General features: G+C 28.6%; 1 protein-coding gene across 28 annotated transcripts in view; it reads left to right on the top strand.

The window, feature by feature from the left end:
- The window catches only part of LOC126694325 (non-functional pseudokinase ZRK2-like), a 114,118-nt gene that overhangs the window by 57,400 nt on the left and 43,412 nt on the right, over positions 1 to 13,306 (top strand). The gene's annotated exons all lie outside the window — the stretch shown is intronic.

Below are 13,306 nucleotides of genomic sequence, written 5' to 3'. Positions count from 1 at the left end.
AATATTGTTATTCATCCTTCTCTTCATCTTCCTTTATTTGTCTTTTCTTATCCCATCCCTCTTACTATAAATTTGTCACCCTTTTTCCATTCTTTGCATAGTTTTCTCTCACAAAAAGGTTCTCTCTCTCTCTCTCTCAATGTTTTGGTGGATTTTTATTTTTTATTGTATCTCTGCTTTAGGTTGATAAAATTTTGTATTTTTAAGAACTCTAATTTATGTTGATACGATTTAGTTTTGTGTTTTAATTTTTTATTATTATTATTATTTTGCTCTTTGATTGTTAAATTTTATCCGATTACATTATAAAAAATTAAAGATAGTAGATAAAAATAAAATAGTATTCCATTACATAGCATAATTTGGATAATTTAGTGTTTATTGTTATATCTTTTAATTTTTCTTATTTTTTTTCTTCTCTTCCATTTACTCAATATTGAAATTCAACCACATCTTCCTTATCATTAAATTATTTATATTTTCTCTCTTTTTTTGTTTTAAAAAATAAAAAATGTAATATTTTACTTAAATTCAAATAAAAGAAAATTGTGCTCATCAAATTGTACTAATTTTTTTTTTTAACATTTACACTTTCTTCAACCTTTCTCATTCTCTTTACCTTTTCATCTCCCCAAAAATTCTACCTTGATATCACTCTTCCTCTTTCCTTTTATCTTCCTTTATTTTGTTTTTTTATATTATCATCCTCTTAATATAAATATATCATTCACTCTTCTATTCATTACATAATTTTATCTCACAGAAAAGTGGTTATTTCCCACTCTTTCTCCCTCAATTTTTTGGTAGATTTTTATTTTTATTTTTCTTGCATCTCTATTTTAGCCTGATAAAGTTTTGTATTCTTTAGAGCTCTATTTTGGTTTATGGGATTTAGCTTTGTGTTTTAAGTTTTTTATTTTTATTTTTTATGTCTTTGATTGTTAAATATTATCATATTTCATTATAAATAATTAAAAATAGTATATAAGAATGTACTATTATTATATTACATAGAATTATTTGGATAAGTTAGTGTTTATTGTTATGTATTTTATTTTTATTTTTTTTTCTCATATCATTTTATTTAACATTTAAATTCAACCACATCCCCCATATATATCATTAAATTATTTATATTTCCACTCCTTTTTATTTTTAAAAATTTTAAATATAATATTTTGCCTAAATTAAATAAATAAAATTGTCCACATTAAGTGGAGTAATGATAGGGAAACACTCATTCTCACACCCAATGCATCAAAGGAAGAATGAAATACAAAACAAATCAAGTTAGAAACACTAAATAAAAAAAAAAAAATTTAATAATGCATATTTAATGTCATAGAATCATCATCAAATTTTGGAAAACAATAGGTTGCCAGTGGAGAGAGAGAGAGAGAGAGAGAGAGATGGTATAGAAAAAAAAAACCAATACAAAGTAATAAAGAGTAGATAAAGGAAAAAAAAAAAAAACCAAACGTCAATTAGTAATCGTTGATTGGAAAACAAAGAGGTTGTTAGGAAAAGTAAAAAATAAAATAGAGATTACCGTGTGGAGAACGTTAAAAACTTTACAGTGTAGTAACATAAACTGTTTAATTCACTTAAAAAATTAAATCAACAATCAATAATTAAATACAATCATAGTACTAAATTTAAATTTAAAACTAATCAAATTCTAACTATGGAAACCATATTAATCATAACTAAAAAAGAGATGTTCTCTGATAGTAGTAGAAATTGAATAAGAAATAAAGTTAGAAAATTTAAAAATCCATTTTTTGACATTTCATTTAACCTTATTTATAATATATATATATATATATATATATATATATATATAATTTTCATGCACTATTACTTTCGAAAATCTAATGAACAATGCTACCTCTCATTTATCGTCTTTGTTATGCAAATCATCAGTTAGTAAATATATGATAATGGTAAGAAGCGTTACAAATGAGATCACTAAAAAAAAATATATAATTAATTAGCCACTATCATTATGGAGTAGTAGTCTATAATTTTATGCATCCAAAAAAGTGGAATATATAGAGTTTTTTTTAAAGGTATGTGTAAAGATTCACTATGTGTGTGTGTGTGTAAAGGTAAAAAAAAAAAGGGTATATTTAAGGTTTTTGTTAACTTAAAAACTAATGATAATCAAATGGTTAATAACTAAAATTATAGTATTAATAAAATATTTAATGAGACCATCCTAAAAAAATTACCGCGCGCAACGCGCGGGTATGCGACTAGTATATATATAAAAGCAGAGACCTCATGTGAGAGTGCATGAGTCTTGCCACGTGGTACTCTAATATTACATTTAGCTTTTTTACCTTTCTTCATTAAGCTTTTTTTACTGTTACCCAATAGATCATAGTAACTTATTTTTACTATTATATAAATTTAGCATTTTTTACCTCTTTTTATTATTATTATTATTATTATTTATTTTTACTGTTATCCAATAGATCATAGTAACTTCTTTTTACTATTACATAAAATATGGGCTGTTCTTGAAAATTAGACCAATTAGACCAAAAGTTATTCACTATAAAATAGACTACCTTTTAAAAGTAGACCAAACCTTATGAAAAACTCAAGCCCAGTTCTTACCCTACATATTATGACCCAAGTTTGACCCTTCCAATGTGTAAATCAAAGCAAAAACTCTTACCCTCTTACAAACTCTCTTCTTCCTCCCCACGTATAGATGATAATTCTTTTTACTGTTATCCAATAGATCATAGTAACTTATTTTTACTATTATAAAAATTTAGCATTTTTTACCTCTTTTTATTATTATTATTATTTATTTATATATATTTTTTACTGTTATCCAATAGATCATAGTAACTTCTTTTTAGTATTATATAAAATATCGGTTGTTCTTGAAAATTAGACCAATTAGACCAAAAGTTATTCACTATAAAATAGACTACCTTTTAAAAGTAGACCAAACCTTATGAAAAACTCAAGCCCCGTTCTTGCCCTACATATTATGACCCAAGTTTGACCCTTCCAATGTGTAAATCAAAGCAAAAACTCTTACCCTCTTACAAACTCTCTTCTTCCTCCCCACGTATAGATGATAATTCTACAAAATCTTATTCTCATGAAATCATGTCTTCATTTTCCCCCAATTTCAATTCAATAAGCTTTTGTCTATTAATAATGTTCTATGCAATTTCTGCAGAAAATTCTCTATCAATGACCAGTGCAACAAAAATATTTATAAATCTTGAGATCCCTGAGGTTGCTGAAATAACTGACAAGTGCATATTTCTGAAATTTATAATAACAAAAAAGTCTAATAAATAGCATATACTATCTCACAAAATGCCATTAACTTAATATTTTCTTTTTAAAAAATTCAATGATAGGAATGGTAAAAAACATGATCCCATACAAGAAATACCAAAAATACATGCAAAACAATTTTCATAGGAGGATTTATCTTTAAAGAATACGAAGAAAATAGTAAAGATAAAATCCATTAAATGAGATCCTACGAAATAGGTTTGTTAATCATTTCAAATTATACTTATCATTTACGTAAAAAAATAATAATACATCATATTATTTACATTAAAAAAATAATACATATTAATTTCAAAGTTCATTGCAAGATGTGAACTGCTAGGGTATTGCAATAAAAAGTAATATTGATACAACAATGGGTTGGTATTACATTTTGTGCATACTTTGTGAAAGGAATGTCAAACCACAAGTAGGATCATTTTGGTGTGCAAAATGTGAAACAAAAATAAATCTTTCTATCCCAAAGTTAGAGGCACTCACATTAACTACATACTCTTCAAATATTTATAATATATTTATCTCACTATAACTACTAGATATATACAATTGCAAACTACTTCAGATAAAGTTTTCAAATTGAAGTTTTTGATGCAACTAACAAAACAAATTTTGTGATATTTGATCAAGATACTAAGAAAATCCTAAACAAATCTACAAGAGATCTTGCTGAAAAATAAACCGAGGTACAACTTATTTAAATTATTGTAAAAATATTGATATTGGAGAAGGAATCCCACATGATTTGAAAAAAAAAAAATTAGGAAAAAAATGGATTTCTCTACTTCATTTGAATGAATTCAATCTAAATGATGGTTTTGAAAATTACATAGTTGCTAAGATTTTTAATGCACCTTCAAATGATAAAAAGGTATGGAAGAAAAAAAAATACACAATTCAAAATGCTATATTAATTCTTTTTGCCTCACTATTCCAAAATTAACAAAAATAAAAAAATAAAAACATTGATAAAAAATTGTCACATCATTGAAATCAATATATATATATATAAATAAAAGCAGAGACCATATGCGGGAGTGCATGAGGTCCTACCAAGTGTCACTCTAATTTTGCATTTTTTTTTTACCTCTTTCATTAAGTGTTTTTATTGTTATCCAAAAGTTCATATTAACTTATTTTACTGTTAGCTTATTAATGTCTCATTAATTTACTAAACTTACACCATACCTTTCTCTATTCTTCATGTCTTTTAGCACACCCACCATTTTAGTATTTTAAAAAAAGCAAAAAAATAATAATTAAGGACTAATAATAATAAGTAACTAGATAAGGTCTTGAAGAAAGATAGAGAGACAAAAAAATGTTGTGGATTGTTATAGAAAACGCAATGTTTCACTATATATTACCAAAATAAAAAACCTAAGATTGATAAAACATTTGAAAGAGAGAGAAAGAGGAATCTAAGGGGTTACCGCCTTTGTTATACAGGCCACCCACTACCATCAAGTCACCGAAACCCCTACAGGTTTTTTTTTTTTTTTTTTTTTTTTTATCCTTTTTCTTTTTAAAATTAGGGCCTTAAATATGATTTAGGTTTACAAATATGAACATTAACATGAGCATGAACATGAAGGTAAATTTCTATTCATTTTCTTGAAGAAAAAATATACTTACAAAAAATTCCAAACTTTATTAGGTAAAGAAGAATCAAGTTATAGATAGCAAAATCAACAAACCAACAATTTTAGGAACCTAAGAGGAGCCATTACTCATTTGAAACAACCCAAAATACTCAAGGACAAAAAAAAAAAAAAAAAAAACCATCCGCTCCACACATCCATTGCAACTACTTTAGCTCAAGGAAAACAATATATATATATATATATATATATATCTTTTTTTTAATTTATAAATAATTACAATATCTATGCTAACCCCGCAACTTGAACCTTTTCTCCTCGACTCCCACAATTTGAACATTTTCTCCCTTAAACCCTAGACACTTTATGTATGGGGAGGTGCCAATTCAGTTACATGGCCCTCGACATATATATCTCATTCAATAAATATAGAACTTCCTTTAAAAAAAATTTAATATGTTTATCATAATTAAGGGAAATCCTAATGGGTACTTCACTTGAGCATGTGTGAAAAAGGCATATACATACCACAAATGGCAAAGGAGAAAGAAAAAGTTGTTAATCCCTTTTAACATGGTTAATTGCTTTGCCTCAATTAGTCGCCCAAACAACATACCGCTTATTCATTCCACAACCACAAATGACAATGCAACATTGGCCATCGGTAACTACTAATCTGAAAGTATAGATTTCTTTAATAGCCCTACCTTCGTTTCTTTTGGCTAATATGTCTTTACTAAATCTAAATCAAACCACAAAAATCATATAAAAATCACCAAATTAGAGTTTAAAATTATAATTAAATTTTTAAAAGAAATGTAGGCACAATTGCACAAAAATTCCATGTAACTATGTCACACTCAGGAATATTGGACCCTTTTTCCTTTGTATAAATAAGGGGGTCCCAATGGGATAAGGAGGCTAACAATTTTCTCTTCAAAACATTTATTGTAAGAACAGAAAAATTTTCCATTGTAGACTTTTCACGCGTACAGAACATGACTTGCCAATTAATCAACCTATAGTTTTTAGTACCTACAGCAATTTCACAACATCAAGAACAAACCCCAGTGTATACAGTGTCAAATTCCATAGTCTCCTATTACATCAAATGAGTGTTTAATTTTTCTCGCAAAGTATTGAATAGTGAAGCTTCTGGGCCACAGTCTCAACTATAACTCTCAATCATGTTGGACTTCGATGAAACCTTTCCACAACGTATCATTATGAGATGCAAAAAAAATTTGGAGTGTACACAACGTTTAGTGTGGATGGGAAGAAATTTCATCCTATTCCAATTGGTTAGGTCAATAAGGGACCTATTCCAATTTAATGATCTTGGAATTTTGTATACAAGTAATAATCAAGGAAACTTCCGCCTAAAAGTCGGACTTTTGGCAAGAGAGAAAATTGATGTCTAAACAAATCAAGCCAACCAAAATGGACTATATTCTTAATTTCTTATCTTGATTTATTCCATGTACAAGATTTACAGTCAATGCTTGGCGTATAAAAGTTGAGCATCTTATCTAAAGTTCATCATTTGAAAGCTTGAAAAAAAATTCATTTAAACCAACACAATATATAAATTATAAAGGAATCAAAGAAAACTTGTCAAAAATAATGAAAATTTAATCTGTGCTTAAATTCTTATAAGGATGAACACAATAACAATATCCCTTTTATTTATTTAATTAAATAAAGATAAAAAATATATATATATGTTCTTAAATTCTTATGAGTATGAACACAATAGCAATATCCTTTTTTTTTAAAAAAAAAGATAAAAAAAATCTATGCTTATTTTGTACGTACGATAAAGTCCTATCACAAAGTTTTTTTAGACTCATGCTGATTAGTGATTAGGAGTTATAAAAGAATAATCATCAATATATATAAATATATATATATATATATAAAGCAAAGATCTCATGCGGGTGTGCATGAGATCTTGCCAAGTAACGCTTTAATTTTGCATTTAGCATTTTTTTTTTACCTCTTTCATTAAGTTTTTTTACTGTTATCTAAAAGTTCATATTAACTTATTTACTGTTAGCTTATTAATGTCTCATTTACAAAACTTACATCACACCTTTCTCTATTCTTCATGTCTTTTAGCACACCCACCATTTTAGTATTTAAAAAAAAGCAATAATAATAATAATAATAATAATAATAATAATAATAATTAAGGACTAATAGTAATAACTAACTAGAGAAGGCCCTGAAGAAAGATAGAGAGACAAAAAAATGTTGTGGATTTTTGTATAAAACGCAATGTTTCACTATATATTACCAAAATAAAAAACTTGAGACTGAAAAAACATTTGAAAGAGAGAAAAAGAGGAATCTAAGGGGTCACCGCCTTTGTTATACAAGCCACCCACTACCATCAAGACACCGAAACCCCTACAGGCTTTTTTTTTTTTTTTTTTTTTATCCTTTTTCTTTTTAAAATTAGGGCCTTAAATATGATTTAGGTTTACAAATATGAACATTAACATGAGCATGAACATGAAGGTAAATTTCTATTCATTTTCTTGAAGAAAAAATATACTTACAAAAAATTCCAAACTTTATTAGGTAAAGAAGAATCAAGTTATAGATAGCAAAATCAACAAACCAAAAATTTTAGGAACCTAAGAGGAGCCATTACTCATTTGAAACAACCCAAAATACTCAAGGACAAAAAAAAAAAAAAAAAAAAACCATCCGCTTACACATCCATTGCAACTACTTTAGCTCAAGGAAAACAATATATATATATATATATATATCTTTTTTTTTTTAATTTATAAATAATTACAATATCTATGCTAACCCCGCAACTTGAACCTTTTCTCCTCGACTCCCACAATTTGAACATTTTCTCCCTTAAACCCTAGACACTTTATGTATGGGGAGGTGCCAATTCAGTTACATGGCCCTCGACATATATATCTCATTCAATAAATATAGAACTTCCTTTAAAAAAAATTTAATATGTTTATCATAATTAAGGGAAATCCTAATGGGTACTTCACTTGAGCATATGTGAAAAAGGCATATACATACCACAAATGGCAAAGGAGAAAGAAAAAGTTGTTAATCCCTTTTAACATGGTTAATTGCTTTGCCTCAATTAGTCGCCCAAACAACATACCGCTTATTCATTCCACAACCACAAATGACAATGCAACATTGGCCATCGGTAACTACTAATATGAAAGTATAGATTTCTTTAATAGCCCTACCTTCGTTTCTTTTGGCTAATATGTCTTTACTAAATCTAAATCAAACCACAAAAATCATATAAAAATCACCAAATTAGAGTTTAAAATTATAATTAAATTTTTAAAAGAAATGTAGGCACAATTGCACAAAAATTCCATGTAACTATGTCACACTCAGGAATATTGGACCCTTTTTCCTTTGTATAAATAAGAGGGTCCCAATGGGATAAGGAGGCTAACAATTTTCTCTTCAAAACATTTATTGTAAGAACAGAAAAATTTTCCATCGTAGACTTTTCACGCGTACAGAACATGACTTGCCAATTAATCAACCTATAGTTTTTAGTACCTACAACAATTTCACAACATCAAGAACAAACCCCAGTGTATACAGTGTCAAATTCCATAGTCTCCTATTCAATCAAATGAGTGTTTAATTTTTCTCGCAAAGTATTGAATAGTGAAGCTTCTGGGCCACAGTCTCGACTATAACTCTCAATGATGTTGGACTTCGATGAAACCTTTCCACAACGTATCATTATGAGATGCAAAAAAAATTTGGAGTGTACACAACGTTTAGTGTGGATGGGAAGAAATTTCATCCTATTCCAATTGGTTAGGTCAATAAGGGACCTATTCCAATTTAATGATCTTGGAATTTTGTATACAAGTAATAATCAAGGAAACTTCCGCCTAAAAGTCGGACTTTTGGCAAGAGAGAAAATTGATGTCTAAACAAATCAAGCCAACCAAAATGGACTATATTCTTAATTTCTTATCTTGATTTATTCCATGTACAAGATTTACAGTCAATGCTTGGCGTATAAAAGTTGAGCATCTTATCTAAAGTTCATCATTTGAAAGCTTGAAAAAAATTCATTTAAACCAACACAATATATAAATTATAAAGGAATCAAAGAAAACTTGTCAAAAATAATGAAAATTTAATATGTGCTTAAATTCTTATAAGGATGAACACAATAACAATATCCCTTTTATTTATTTATTTAAATAAAGATAAAAAAAAAATCTATTCTTAAATTCTTATAAGGATGAACACAATAGCAATATCCTTTTTTTAAAAAAAAAAAAGATAAAAAAAATCTATGCTTATTTTGTACGTACGATAAGGTCCTATCACAAAGTTTTTTTAGACTCATGCTGATTAGTGATTAGGAGTTATAAGAGAATAATCATCAATATATATAAATATATATATATATATATATAAAGCATAGATCTCATGCGGGTGTGCATGAGATCTTGCCAAGTAACGCTTTAATTTTGCATTTAGCATTTTTTTTTTACCTCTTTCATTAAGTTTTTTTACTGTTATCTAAAAGTTCATATTAACTTATTTACTGTTAGCTTATTAATGTCTCATTTACAAAACTTGCACCACACCTTTCTCTATTCTTCATGTCTTTTAGCACACCCACCATTTTAGTATTTTAAAAAAAGCAATAATAATAATAATAATAATAATAATAATAATAATAATAATAATAATAATAATTAAGGACTAATAGTAATAACTAACTAGAGAAGGCCCTGAAGAAAGATAGAGAGACACAAAAATGTTGTGGATTTTTGTATAAAACGCAATGTTTCACTATATATTACCAAAATAAAAAACTTGAGACTGAAAAAACATTTGAAAGAGAGAAAAAGAGGAATCTAAGGGGTCACCGCCTTTGTTATACAAGCCACCCACTACCATCAAGACACCGAAACCCCTACGGGCTTTTTTTTTTTTTTTTTTTTTCCCCTTTTTCTTTTTAAAATTAGGGGTGGGTAATTTGGTTGGATAGTTTTTGTTTTGGGTATATAAGTAGAGAGAATATTTAGTGCACAATGTAAAACCATATTCTACAATGGTTCAATTTTAAATCATCTATAAGACACATGCATACACATTTGTCCAAACCATGTCATAATGTCGCACTATCGATAAGTGGAAGACGGTCAAAGAGTTGGACAAACTTTCATTTCATGGTATGAATTATGTGAACACAACACAAATTAGTTGATTTCATGGTCGCGTTACTCTTTTGCATTTATTTTTGGTTTCATGATTTTAAAAAAAAAAAAAAAATCTTACTTTAAGAAGGGTATAAATATGCAATGAAGCTACTAAACTAATTTTTAATACCTTAAAATGTATATGTTTCTTTACTCTAATTTAGTTTACTTTTTCTTTATAATATATATACACAATATTATCCAAAGCAATCTTACATAAAATATTACAAAATTATCCGTGCATCATACGGGCAACTTACTAGTTGATCATAATAACTGGTATATCTGCATTAACTCATTCCATTTCTCTTGGAAAAATGATATCAATCATCCCGGGATACAGCTCTGAAAGAAAATACATATTGATGTCCCAAAAATAATGAACCAAAAATTGTCAACATGAAGATTAATTTTGGTTTTCTGGATTTATGTCAACATGTCTCAACATGTCAACGTGAGGGAAGCATCACAAGAGCAATGTTTCTTGCTTACATGCATGCGCTGTGCTATAGTTGGCAGTATATTACACAAAAATGTCAGATCTTCTGTTAATATATGGTTGTTTGCAAAGCTTATTCTGAATTATGCTTGAACTTCCTGTCAAATTGGAGACTTTTATGTCCTAGGCAGAGTTTATAATTGTTTCAATAACCCATTTCCACATATTTGTTACTAATTCATGTCCCTGTAGTTCATTTAGTGGGTTTAGTAGATTGACCATAAATCATTCAGCTTTGTTTGCACATACACCTTACATTAGGATGAATGGAACTCCAGGTGTATGAGCATGGTCCTTCGAAGTTGATAACTACCTGATGTTCATAACACTAATGTATTTTATGAATTTGTTTCTTGTGTCTTGGGGTCACATGTGATTCTCGTGTGATTAATCATTGACGGGGTTATCTTTTCACAAGGACAATTTGTTTCATCCATTGCTGTGCTTTTTCGCTTGCACTTTTTCCTAAGCAATTAAATGAATTATACATAATTTACTATATATGTATATGTTGCTGAGAAACTGTGGGAAAGAAGAGGAAAGTTTTCGTATTTTTTTTATATTGGGTTTTCTGGATTTATGTCTACATGTCTTGACGTAATTGTTTAATTATGCTATTGTGTTATGAGTGTAGTATTTCATTTGAAAATTGTTGGTTTCACTATGCTCTTTTTTTTTTTTTTTTTTTTTAACACTAACACGCCACAACCAAAGCTACATGCAACAGTTAGTTTCACTATGCATGGTTTTTGGTGATGGCATTGCAATTGGATGTGTTAGTGTATAGTTGTTGATGCGCAGGGCTTGTGATTTGGATTTGGATTTGTGGGTCTTGTTAATTTTTGTTGGTGGAGTTATGAGTTTGGTGTTGCATGAATATTTGGAATTGGGCATGTCTTGTATTGTGTGATTTCTCAGTTCTAGACTGCATTGTGCTAAAGTTTTTCTTTTTAACCCATCAGTGTTAAATTGGGTATGTGTGGGCATTAGAGGTTTAACAAAGAAATGTATTTAGTATTTGACTTTGTCTCAGGAGCTGTCTGCACATTTCAAATTGCAGAAAAGTTTTGTTCTGAAAAGAAATGTAGAGAAGCTGAAATACTTTAAGGGGTTTTCTTTAGACATTAGAGTTGAAGAGATTAAATTGTTGTATTAGAAAGATGACCATCTCTAATGTTTCAAAAATTTCTTTTACTTAGCCAATAAAAGAATTTCTTATCTATTGATATAGCTAAATCATGGAACCTGGGAAAAAAAATAGGGACCTGAAATCAGAAGTTATATTTTACTTAAAATTTATGAAGGGAATGAGTATATGCCTAAAAAGTTGTTTTAGTTGTTGTCATGAAAAAGAAATTGAGAATATGTGGCCTACTGATTTGATATCTTCATTCCCGATGTTATTATGTTTATTTGATGGGAATAACTATAAAACTGTTAAATGAGTTTCCATTCTAATGAACATGGGTGAATATAGTTAGCTGAGGATTGAGTTGTTAGTGTGAGGGAAACATCACAAAAGCAATGTTTCTTACTTACATGTATGCACTGAGCTATAGGTGGCACTATATTACACATAAATGTCAGATCATTTGTTAATATATGGTTATTTGCAATGCAATTATGCTTAAGTTTCCTGTCAAAGTGGAGACTGTTATGTCCCCGGAAGAGTTTATTATTGTTTCAATGGGCCATTTCCACGTATCTTTTTACTAACTCATTTCCTGTAGTTCATTTAGTGGGTTTAGTAGATTGACCATAAATTAGACTCAGTGATCTTTAAGCTTTGTTTGCGCATACATCTTACATTAGGATGATTGGAACTCCATGTGAATGAGCTTGGTCCTTTGAAGTTTATAACTATCTAATGTTCATAACTCTAATGTATGTTTCTGAATTTGTTTGTTGTGCCTTGAGATCACACATGATGATTATTATGTGATTAATCATTGATGGGCTAATTTTTCACAAGGACAATTTGTTTCATCCATTCCTGTGCTTTTTCGCTTTCACTGTTTCCTAAGCAATTAAATGAATTATACAGTCGAACATTATTTACTATATATGTATATGTTGTTGCCCATTTTTTTTTTTTTTTTATGTTGATATGGTTATGCAGTCTCTGTCTTTCCATCTTTTAGAAGACATAGTAAAGAATATGAGTAATTATTCAGTAGAGAATGCTATGAGTAGAGGATTCAGCGAGTATAGAACGTAATGCCTTTCATGTGGCACTTGATAAATTTGGAGTCTTTGTAGTCTTTGAATTGCTCTAATTTGAAGTTGAGTTTGATATGTCTTAATTGTTAAAATCTCATTTATCCTGTTTACATTGAAGAATAGTAAATGTTAAGTTTCTTTCTTTGGCGTAAGTATTGTTCATTTTGATGGGAGTAATATGCAGCCTTCTCACAGGCCATACGTGATGAATTGACATGTAACTAATTGGTGGACTGTTTGTGGTCTGCAAGAGTGGAAGGTGTAACATCTATCACTGTCTCAAGGAACAATGTCTTTAGTTGTGTCATTACTTGTTACATCATTAGTAATTATCATATTGGAGAGAGAGTGTTTTCATCTTGTTATAATATCCCTTGTAGTTTGTATTCACAGATTGATTTCGTAGTTTAACCTTATATGTTAGTGTA

The sequence above is a fragment of the Quercus robur genome, chromosome 8 (genome assembly GCF_932294415.1).
Source record: "Quercus robur chromosome 8, dhQueRobu3.1, whole genome shotgun sequence".
NCBI lineage: Eukaryota > Viridiplantae > Streptophyta > Magnoliopsida > Fagales > Fagaceae > Quercus > Quercus robur.
Note: the sequence above shows the minus strand (reverse complement) of the source record. Positions and strands in the feature narration are given on the sequence as shown.